At 33.7% G+C, this 9,642-nt stretch overlaps 1 pseudogene; it reads left to right on the top strand.

Moving 5' to 3' along the window:
• The first annotated feature begins 350 nt into the window (after nucleotides 1-350).
• LOC111719133 lies at nucleotides 351-2,679 on the top strand (annotated as a pseudogene).
• Nucleotides 2,680-9,642: the final 6,963 nt, after the last annotated feature.

Below are 9,642 nucleotides of genomic sequence, written 5' to 3'. Positions count from 1 at the left end.
ATTAATTTTAATACACATTACTTTAAGAATCATGTTGGGAGAGAAAAAGCAAAGCAAAAGAGAAAAACCATGGGAGAGATTTAAAAAAACAGAAAAAAAGAAGTGAACATAGCATGTGTTGATTTACATTCAGTCTCCTTAGTTCTTTTTTCTGGATGCAGGTGGTATTTTCTGTCCAAAGTCTATTGGGATTGCTTTGGGTCACTGAACCATTAAGAACCAAGTCTTTTATAGTTGATCATCATACATTCTTGCTGTTATTGTGTACAATGAATTTCTGGTTCTCTTGTTTCACTCAGAATCAGTTCATGTAAATCTTCTCAGGCTGATTCTTTAAAAGCCTGTTTGAAATGGTTTAGGTGTTGAAGCCTACTGGTCTAAATACTCGGACATTGATGATGATCATTTTGTTCACCTTAAAGAATTTCCATTTGGTTGTAGCAAGGAAGAATTGGAAACTGTGCTAAATGAGACAATATTGCCAGAGAGCTTCCATGGATGTAAGAGAGGTTTTCATGTAGGAAAAGCTGAAAAGGCTCTAAAGAACTAAAAGAAAAGAACAGGGCACAAGTACATTGAAATCTTCAAGAGAAGCTGGGCACAGGTTCGTGCTCATTATGATCCTTTTTGAATGTTAATGACTATGTCATGGAGCCACACTTAACACCATCTACCAAGATAAGATCAAAATGGGTCCATGATTTAGGCATAAAGAACGAGATCATAAATAAATTAGAGGAATATAGGATAGTTTACCTCTCAGACTTGTGGAAGTAGGAAGGAATTTGTGACCAAAGAAGACCTAGAGATTATTATTGATCACAAAATAGAAAAAATTAGAAATAGAGAAAATTAGAAAATAGAAAATTTGATTACATCAAATTAAAAATCCTTTGTACAATTTTAAACAAAATTAGGAGGGAAGCAACAAACTGGGAAAACATTTTTACAATTAAAAGTTCTGATAAAGCCTCATTTCCAAAATATATAGAGAATTGACTCTAATTTATAAAAAAATCAAGCCATTCTCCAATTGATAAATGGTCAAAGGATATGAACAGACAATTTTCAGATGATGAAATTGAAACTATTTCCACTCAAATGAAAGAGTGTTCCAAATCACTTTTGATCAGAGAAATGCAAATTAAGACAACTCTGAGATACCACTACACACCTGTCAGATTGGCTAAAATGACAGGAAAAAAATAATAATGAATGTTGGAGGGGATGTGGGAAAACTGGGATAATGATGCATTGTTGGTGGAGTTGTGTACAAATCCAACCATTCTGGAGAGCAATTTGGAACTATGCTCAAAAAGTTATCAAACTGTGCATACCCTTTGATCCAGCAGTGTTTCTACTGGGTTTATACCCCAAAGAGATACTAAAGAAGGGAAAGGGACCCACATGTGCAAGAATGTTTGTGGCAGCTCTTTTCATAGTGGCCAGAAACTGGAAAATGAATGGATGCCCATCAATTGGAGAATGGTTGGGTAAATTGTGGTATATGAATGTTATGGAATATTATTGTTCTGTAAGAAATGACCAGCAGGATGAATACAGAGAGGCTTGGAGAGACTTACATGAACTGATGCTGAGTGCAATGAGCAGAACCAGGAGATCATTATATACATCAACAACGATACTGTATGAAAATGTACTCTGATGGAAGTGGATTTCTTTGACAAAGAGACCTAATTCAGTTTCAGTTGATCAAGGATGGACAGAAGCAGCTACAACCAAAGAAAGAACACGGGGAAATGAATGTAAACTGTTTGCATTTTTGTTTTTCTTCCCAGGTTATTTTACCTTCTGAATCCAATTCTTCCTGTGCAACAAGAGAACTGTTCAATTCTGCACACATATATTGTATCTAGGATATACTGTGACATATTTAACATGGGGGAGGGGTGGAGGGAGGGAGGGGAAAAATCGGAACAAAAGTGAGTGCAAAGGATAATATTGTAAAAAAAATTACCCAGCCATATATTCTATCAATAAAAAGTTATAATAAACAAAAAGAAAGTTAATGACTATGGTCTTTATGACGGGTCTGCACTGGTAGAAAATCTGGATTTGAAAGAATGAGTTGAGGTGCCTATTGTGGGGGATATGGAGTTTATGGTGACTACAATGGATATAATGATGGATATGCCTTTGGGATGAATAGATTTCGAAGAGACCTCAATTATTATTTTTCAAGGATGTTTGATCATAGATATGAAAATGGTGAATCCACTTTCCAGACTATGACAGGCTACTGTATGCATGAGAAAATTACCTTATAGAGCTAAAGAAAATTATATTTGCAATTTTTTATCAACACTCAACCTTATTCAAATGCACAATAAAATTGGATCTGATGGTAAAGTGACTGGAGAAATAGATGTTGAACTTGTTTATCCTGAAATGCTATGGCAGCTCTGACATAGACAAAGCAAATATTCAGTATGGCTATGTAAAACTTTTCTTGAATTTTATAGCAGGAGCAAGTGGTGGTGCTTTTGGTAGCCAAATGATGCTGAGTGTGGACTTGCCAAACCAGTCCATTTACATTGGTCCAGCTATCCTGCACCAGAGTAGGAGTTACAGAGGAGGCTGTGGTGATCAAATCAAGCATAAGCAGATATGATCAAGTTTTTAGAAAATTCCACTGATTTTCAATCTAACATTGAATAGGAAGCCAAGGAGTGATGAACAGCAACTACTAGAATAGCAGGAACCATGCATCCATGAAACTGAATGGAATAGGAAGGATGTCTGACTTGTCCAATATGAGTGGTAGAAGGGGAGTATAATCCTGATCACTAACTCGTGGTCAACTTCTTTTTTAAAAAATGAAGTTAAACAATTCACAATACAAGTTTATGATTTATGCTTATTCTAAACAAAAGCAGGATTGTTGGATTGTTTTTTGTTTTATTTTGTTTTGTTTGTTTTATTAAAGCTTTTTATTTTTCAAAACATATACGTGGACAATTCTTCAACATTAGCCCTTGCAAATCTCTGTGTTCCAATTTTCCTTCCCTTTCCCCATGCCCTGCCCTAGATGGCAAATAGTCCGATATATGTTAAACATGGTAGAAATATGTGTTAAATCCAATATATGCATACATATTTGTACAATTATCATGCCTCACAAGAAAAATCAAATCAAACCAGTAGAGAGAGAGAGAGAGAGAGAGAGAAGCAAAACAAAATGCAAGCAAACAACAACAAAAAGAGTAAGAATGCTATGTTGTAGTCCCCACTCAATTCCCACAGGCCTCTCTCTGGCTGTAGATGACTCTCTTAATCACTGAACAATTGGAACTGGTTTGAATCATCTCATTGTTGAAGAGAGCCATGTCCATCAGAATTGATCATTGTATAGTCTTGTTCTTGTTGTGTATAATGATCTCCTGGTTCTGCTCATTTCACTCAGCATCACTTCATATAAGTCTCTCCAGGCCTCTCTGTATTCATCCTGCTGATTATTTCTTACAGAACAATAGTATTACATAGTATTCATATACCACAGCTTATTCAGCCATTCTCCAACTGATGAGCATCCACTCAGTTTCCAGTCTCTTGCTACTACAAACAGGGCTGTCACAAACATTTTGACACATATGGGTCTCTTTCCCTCTTTTAGGATCTCTTTGGGATATAATCCCAGTAGTAACACTGCTGGATCAAAGGGTATGCACAGTTTGATAACTTTTTGAGCATAGTTCCAAATCACTCTCCAGAACAGTTGGATTCGTTCACAGTTCCACCAACAATGCATCAATATCCCAGTTTTCCCACATCCCCTTCAACATTCATCATTATCTTTTCCCGTCATCTTAGCCAATCTGAGAGGTGTGTATTGGTGTCTCAGAGTTGTCTTAATTTTCATTTCTCTGATTAATAATGACTTGGAGCATCTTTTCATATGGCTAGAAATAGTTTCAATTTCTTCATCTGAAAATTGTCTGTTCATATCCTTTGACTATTTATCAATTAAAGAATGGCTTGAATTCTTATAAATTTGAGTCAATTCATTATATATTTTAGAAATGAATCCTTTATCAGAACCTTTTAATATAAAAATGATTTCCCATTTTATTGCTTCCCTTCTAATCTTGGCTATATTAGTTTTGTTTGTACAAAAAAATTTTAACTTAATATAATCAAAATGATCTATTTTGTGATTCAGTAAGGATCTCTAGTTCTTCTTTGGTCACAAATTCCTTCCCCCTCCACAGATCTGAGAGGTAAACTATCCTCTGTTCTTCTAATTTGTTTATAATATCATTTTTTATTTCTAGATCATGAACCCATTTCAACCTAATCTTGGTATACAGTGTTAGGTGTGTATTAAAGCCTAGTTGGTGCCATACTAGTGTCCAATTTTCCCACCAGTTTTTGTCAAATAGTGAATTCTTATCCCAAAAGGTGGAGTCTTTGGGCTTGTCAAACACTCGATTGCTATAGTCATTGACTATTTTGTCCTGTGATCCTAATCTATTCCAATGATTGACAACTCTATTTCTTAGCCAATACCAAATGATTTTGATGACCACTGCTTTATCATATGAAATCAGGATTATTTTATAAACTTCAGGTTCAGTATTTTTAATACAGAAAAACACATGTAATAACCAAGCTGAATAAAGACTGTAACTGTTAAACAATTTCATATTTTCTCAAGGTTGTTATATTGTAAGAGCATACTTAAGCAGGAAGCATATTTAAGTTAAAGCAGTTTCAATTCTATTAAATGTTGCTCTTATACCACAACATAGGAAACACTGTTTGAAATGCATGTTGGGAGACATGTTTTTGTCAAATAAAAATAGGAGCTATGTCTGCAATTCAAAAGTGAAACATTTAGCATGTTCTAGTTTATTTTGTTTACTATTCTGTTAGATCCAGTTTTTAAAATTGTGGGTCATGACCCCAGCTGGTCTCATAATTGAATGTGGGGGGATCACAAAATTATGATTTATTATCAGCAAATTTTTGATTTGTATACCTATTTTATGTACCTATATACCTGAGCTCACATAAAAATTTCTTGAGCAAAAAGGAGTTGGAAGTGGGAAAAGGTTAAGAAGCTCTGCTGTAAGGCACATATATTTAAGGCTTTCTCTCTCTTTTTTTTTAAGTTAATCAGGACAATTTTGAAACAATACAAATATTTTAGGATTTGGTCTTGATGTTTGTGTTAAATTCTGAAGACTTGATTTAAATCTTTAATCCTATTGTGATTTCCTTTTAGGTATATTGCACAAAGTGAAAATTGTTAAATAAAACTTCCTTTCAAAAAATAATAAATAAATTGAAGTTAAATCTAAGTACCAATAGATTACTTTATTTCATTAAAATTAGATATTAAAATGTAGATCATCAAAATAAAATATGAAATATAAAATTTTTATCTAAAATATATAATGATTTGTTAATCATTCAGAGAAGTTAATTCTTAGTCTACATTTCGATAAATATCAAATGATACAAAAAAAAACCAATTTTCAACAGAAACATAAATCCTTAATAATCATTGGAAATAATGTTCAACTTCACAAATAATGGGAAATACAATTAAAAGAACCTTGGGTAGCACCTCAAATCCATGATATTGGTTAAATAAAAATAGAAAAAAATACAAAATTTAGCACTGGTGACATAATCAAGAAACATATTTATTCATTTCTAATATAATTATAAGCTTATGGAATCTTTTTAGTGATCTAATTGTTATCTGTAGAAAAGATTATCAAAACAATTATTCCTCTTAACCCTATAATCTATTGTTGATAATATACCTTGGGAGAATTATAAATACATACATACATACATGTATGCACACACATACGTTATCCTTTTCAAAAAATTTTATAGCAGTGTTATTTGTAAAACTGAAAGACTAGAAGGAATCTAAGCATCTAATAACAGGGAAATAGTTAACTAAATTGTGGTATGTTAATGTAATGAAATTCTATAATTCAATTAAAATTGATAGATATGAAAAATAGAAGGAAATATACAAAATAATCTAAAGAGAAACAGAAGAGAACATACACTAAGATCATGTGAGAAAAAAACTTGATTGGGGATGAGAAAACACACAAGACTATCTTGCTAGAGGCTTTGCAGGCTTGTATAAGATACTGTGCCATTTTATGCATTGAAGTTCATTCACTCAGAAGTTGCAAAATTCCAAAAAACATAGTCCCAAAGAAGAGATATAAAAAGACACCTTTCCCTAGTCCTTGGCAGAGGTGAGCAGTCCATTGGTATGTAATACTGAAAAAAATTCCAATTCTTTTCAAGCTATTGATCACTTTGGTTGATTTTTTTTCTTTCCTTTTTTCTTTTTAAAGTAATTCTTTGTTACGTGGCATGAATCTCTGTAATACAGACAGATATTTAGGCAATATATGTATACATGTAAATAGTCACAAAACAAGTATAATTGGGTAAATTGATATTTAATGCTAGTTTTAAAAATCAGTTACACATTATTGAGTGAGTGCTGTCTCCAAGGCACTATGCTAGGTACTATAAGGAATACATAAATAAGATGTGATTCCCTGACATAAAGAAGCTTATAGTCTATTTAGAGGAAACAATATATTCACATGCGTACAAGGTAGTAAAAAAGAAAAAGAAAAAAAGGCTAAGACTTGGAGACACAGGAATCTGCTAGAATCCTGGAACCAGACAGGCGATCTTTCTTAGGCTTTTTTTTCCCTTCTCTGTAAAATGAAGGTGGAACTATATGATCTCTTATGTCCTTTTCAGCTCTAAATCAGTGAGGCTTCATCCTTGAGCCCTCACAAGATATAATATGGACTTATTGAAAGCAGAAGCTAGTTTGCTTGTTTTTTATTTTTGCTTTGTGTCTCAAGCATCAAATACATCGTGCCTTACCTATAGTAGGCACCTAACAAATACTTGGATTTATCTGAATCCTATGAGTTAATGAAAAGATGCTTGATAATATAGTCATAGATGATTCATGCTAAATGGTACAGGTATTCAGAGCACTGAACTCGGTGGAAAATGAAGAGTTCATGAAAAATCTGAGATTTGATCTGGCTCTTGAGTGACTGAAAAATTCAGGATAAGTGATTGAGGCATTGTGGGTGTTAGGAGGAAATGTCCAGTTAGCATAACAACAGAAAAAGCAATGAATATAAAGACTTGGAGCAGATTTCTGGCTTCCGTTATGTGGTCATGAACCTCAATTTCATCATTTGTAAAATAGGGCTAACACTAGCACAAACCACCCCATGGAGTTGTTGTCGAGGAAAATGTTCACTCACTATGCTATAGAAATTATTACTGAGCAAAGTGGAGGTAAGAGCTCAAGTTGTGTGAGGGGCACTATGATTGAAGTGGAACTTTCCAAGCAGAGGGGCAGTAAGACTGGAAATGTGATTCACATCCTATTTTAGCCTATTAAAAGTAATTTCTAGGATATTCATCATCACTAGATGACAGACAGTTGGGATTTTATACTTTCATGTTGAAGTTATGCTTCTTTCCATGGCAGAATTCCTAGGGTCTGGAAATGAGGTTAGGGAATAAGAACAGAAAGGTAGCAATTCCATCAGAAGGAGGTCATGGCTGACTCTAGACATTTTTTCCTACCTAGAGTGAAGATGAAAAGCAGAATGAAAATAAATTTTAGGGCTTCTAGAAGAATAACTTTGTCATTCTCAAGGTTGTTACCTTATCATCTTTTTTTTAAACAAATACTTTCTATGTTGCATGGAATTAATGGTGATATCAGAGCTTCAAAAAACTGAGGTACAATTAGGGGTGTCAAAAGTCAGGAAAATGGTTGAGGAAAATTAGACCAGCAGAGCAAGTGAACAAGGACAATGGGAAACTCTGTGAACCTGCAATTCGGTTTACATGTGGGATAACCTCTAAGGGAAAGAATGAGGCTAATTGCTTAAGCACAAAACACACTACATCCGAAGTGGTTAACCCTATAATACTGTAATGACTCATTACTTCACTGCTTTGACTTTTGGTACTCATTAATGATCTGTTATCAGTCATGTTATCTCTAACCTACCCTGTGTCACTATGGGTCTCTAACAATCAAGACAATGTTCATTGATACTTTTTTTTTCATCAAACAATCAAAAAGTATTTATTCGAGGCTTCTAGGTACCAGGAATAAGCCCTAAGGATACAAAGAAAAGAGGGGGAGAATAAAGACAGTTCCTGCCTACAAGTAGCTTACATTTTATTGGAAGAACCAACACATGCATACATCAGTATGTACAATATAAATATAGAATAGATGGAAATCATGAAAGGGAAGGGACTAGAAACTGAGAAGTGTAGGAAGGAAATAGAACTTGAGCTAAATCTTAAAAAAAGCCAAGGATGCTAACAAAGATGCAGAGGTGAGGAAGGAAAGCATTTTAAGTATGAAGATAGTAAAACAAAGGCATAAAAGTTGATGGAGTATTAAACCACATGTTGCAGTCAAAAAGCATTGGCTCTAGAGTTAGAGAAATGGGGGTCAAAGCTCACTTTGGAAGTCTATTACTTGAATGACCTTGATTGAATAAGGTGTTGACTTTCCTTAAGTTTCAGTATCCATTATTCTCCTACACAATAAATATAAATATAAATATAAAAAAGTATAAGTTCCATTATGTAAAATGAGAGAGCTGATGGGGTAGCTTTTGAGATCTCTTCTAATTCTAGATCTATGATACAAAATGGATTTTTTTTGTTCTGTTCTGTTCTGTTCTGGTTTTTAACCATCTTTTTACCATCTGTTTTTTAACCATTTAACCAAGTCCTTTAACATCCATAAACAGATGGGGATAGAGGACTAGATCTGGGTTGCTTCATGTCTCATCCATCACTAGCAACATGACCTTAGACAACACATTTTAAACTCTCTTACTCTCAGGATCTTTTTTTTTATAATATAAAACAGAACAACTCTAGCATTTAATACATAAGACTCAAAGTAGAAGATGTGTATATATACTTTGCAAACCTTATTAAATTTCTATTCATCATTTTTAAGTCCAATTTTTCATGACTCCATTTGTGACAAAGACACTGGAGTGGTTTGCCATTTCCTTCTCACAGCAAGTAAGTATCTGAGGTCAGATTTGAACTTAGGAAGGTAAGTCTTTCTCACTGTACACTGTATCCACTGTGCCACCTAGGTAGCCTCTAAATCTTAAGCCTTAAAGCACAATGTAAATATCAGTAGTTGTATTATCTCATTCAATCCTAAAAGAAAATGTGAAATTTAGGCAAGGACGGTGTTATTGCCTCTAATTCATAAATGGGCATTAAAGAAAAAGTGTTTTAGTGATTTAACGTTTCCTCCAATCAGGCACTTCAGGAAAGGACCAACTTTCCAACCTAGGAAAAGGCTAATATCAGTAAATTAATAACTTTTGAATTCCTAGTTTTTTGTAGTAGTAAGAAATATCTACTGCTAGCCATAAATGGTCTACAACTGTGGGTTTGTTTTGTTTTTTTCCAGAAATGAAAATCAAAAAGGGAATTTTATTTTTTTTTTTGGTTTTGTTGTTGCTATTGTTCTTTTAATTTTGAAAGAAAAATAGAAATAGGTTGTACTCCCTCCACTGTTTTGCAGGCAGACTGATATTTGGTATCTTAAGT

Source organism: Sarcophilus harrisii, chromosome 1, assembly GCF_902635505.1.
Source record: "Sarcophilus harrisii chromosome 1, mSarHar1.11, whole genome shotgun sequence".
In the NCBI taxonomy this organism is placed as follows: domain Eukaryota; kingdom Metazoa; phylum Chordata; class Mammalia; order Dasyuromorphia; family Dasyuridae; genus Sarcophilus; species Sarcophilus harrisii.
Note: the sequence above shows the minus strand (reverse complement) of the source record. Positions and strands in the feature narration are given on the sequence as shown.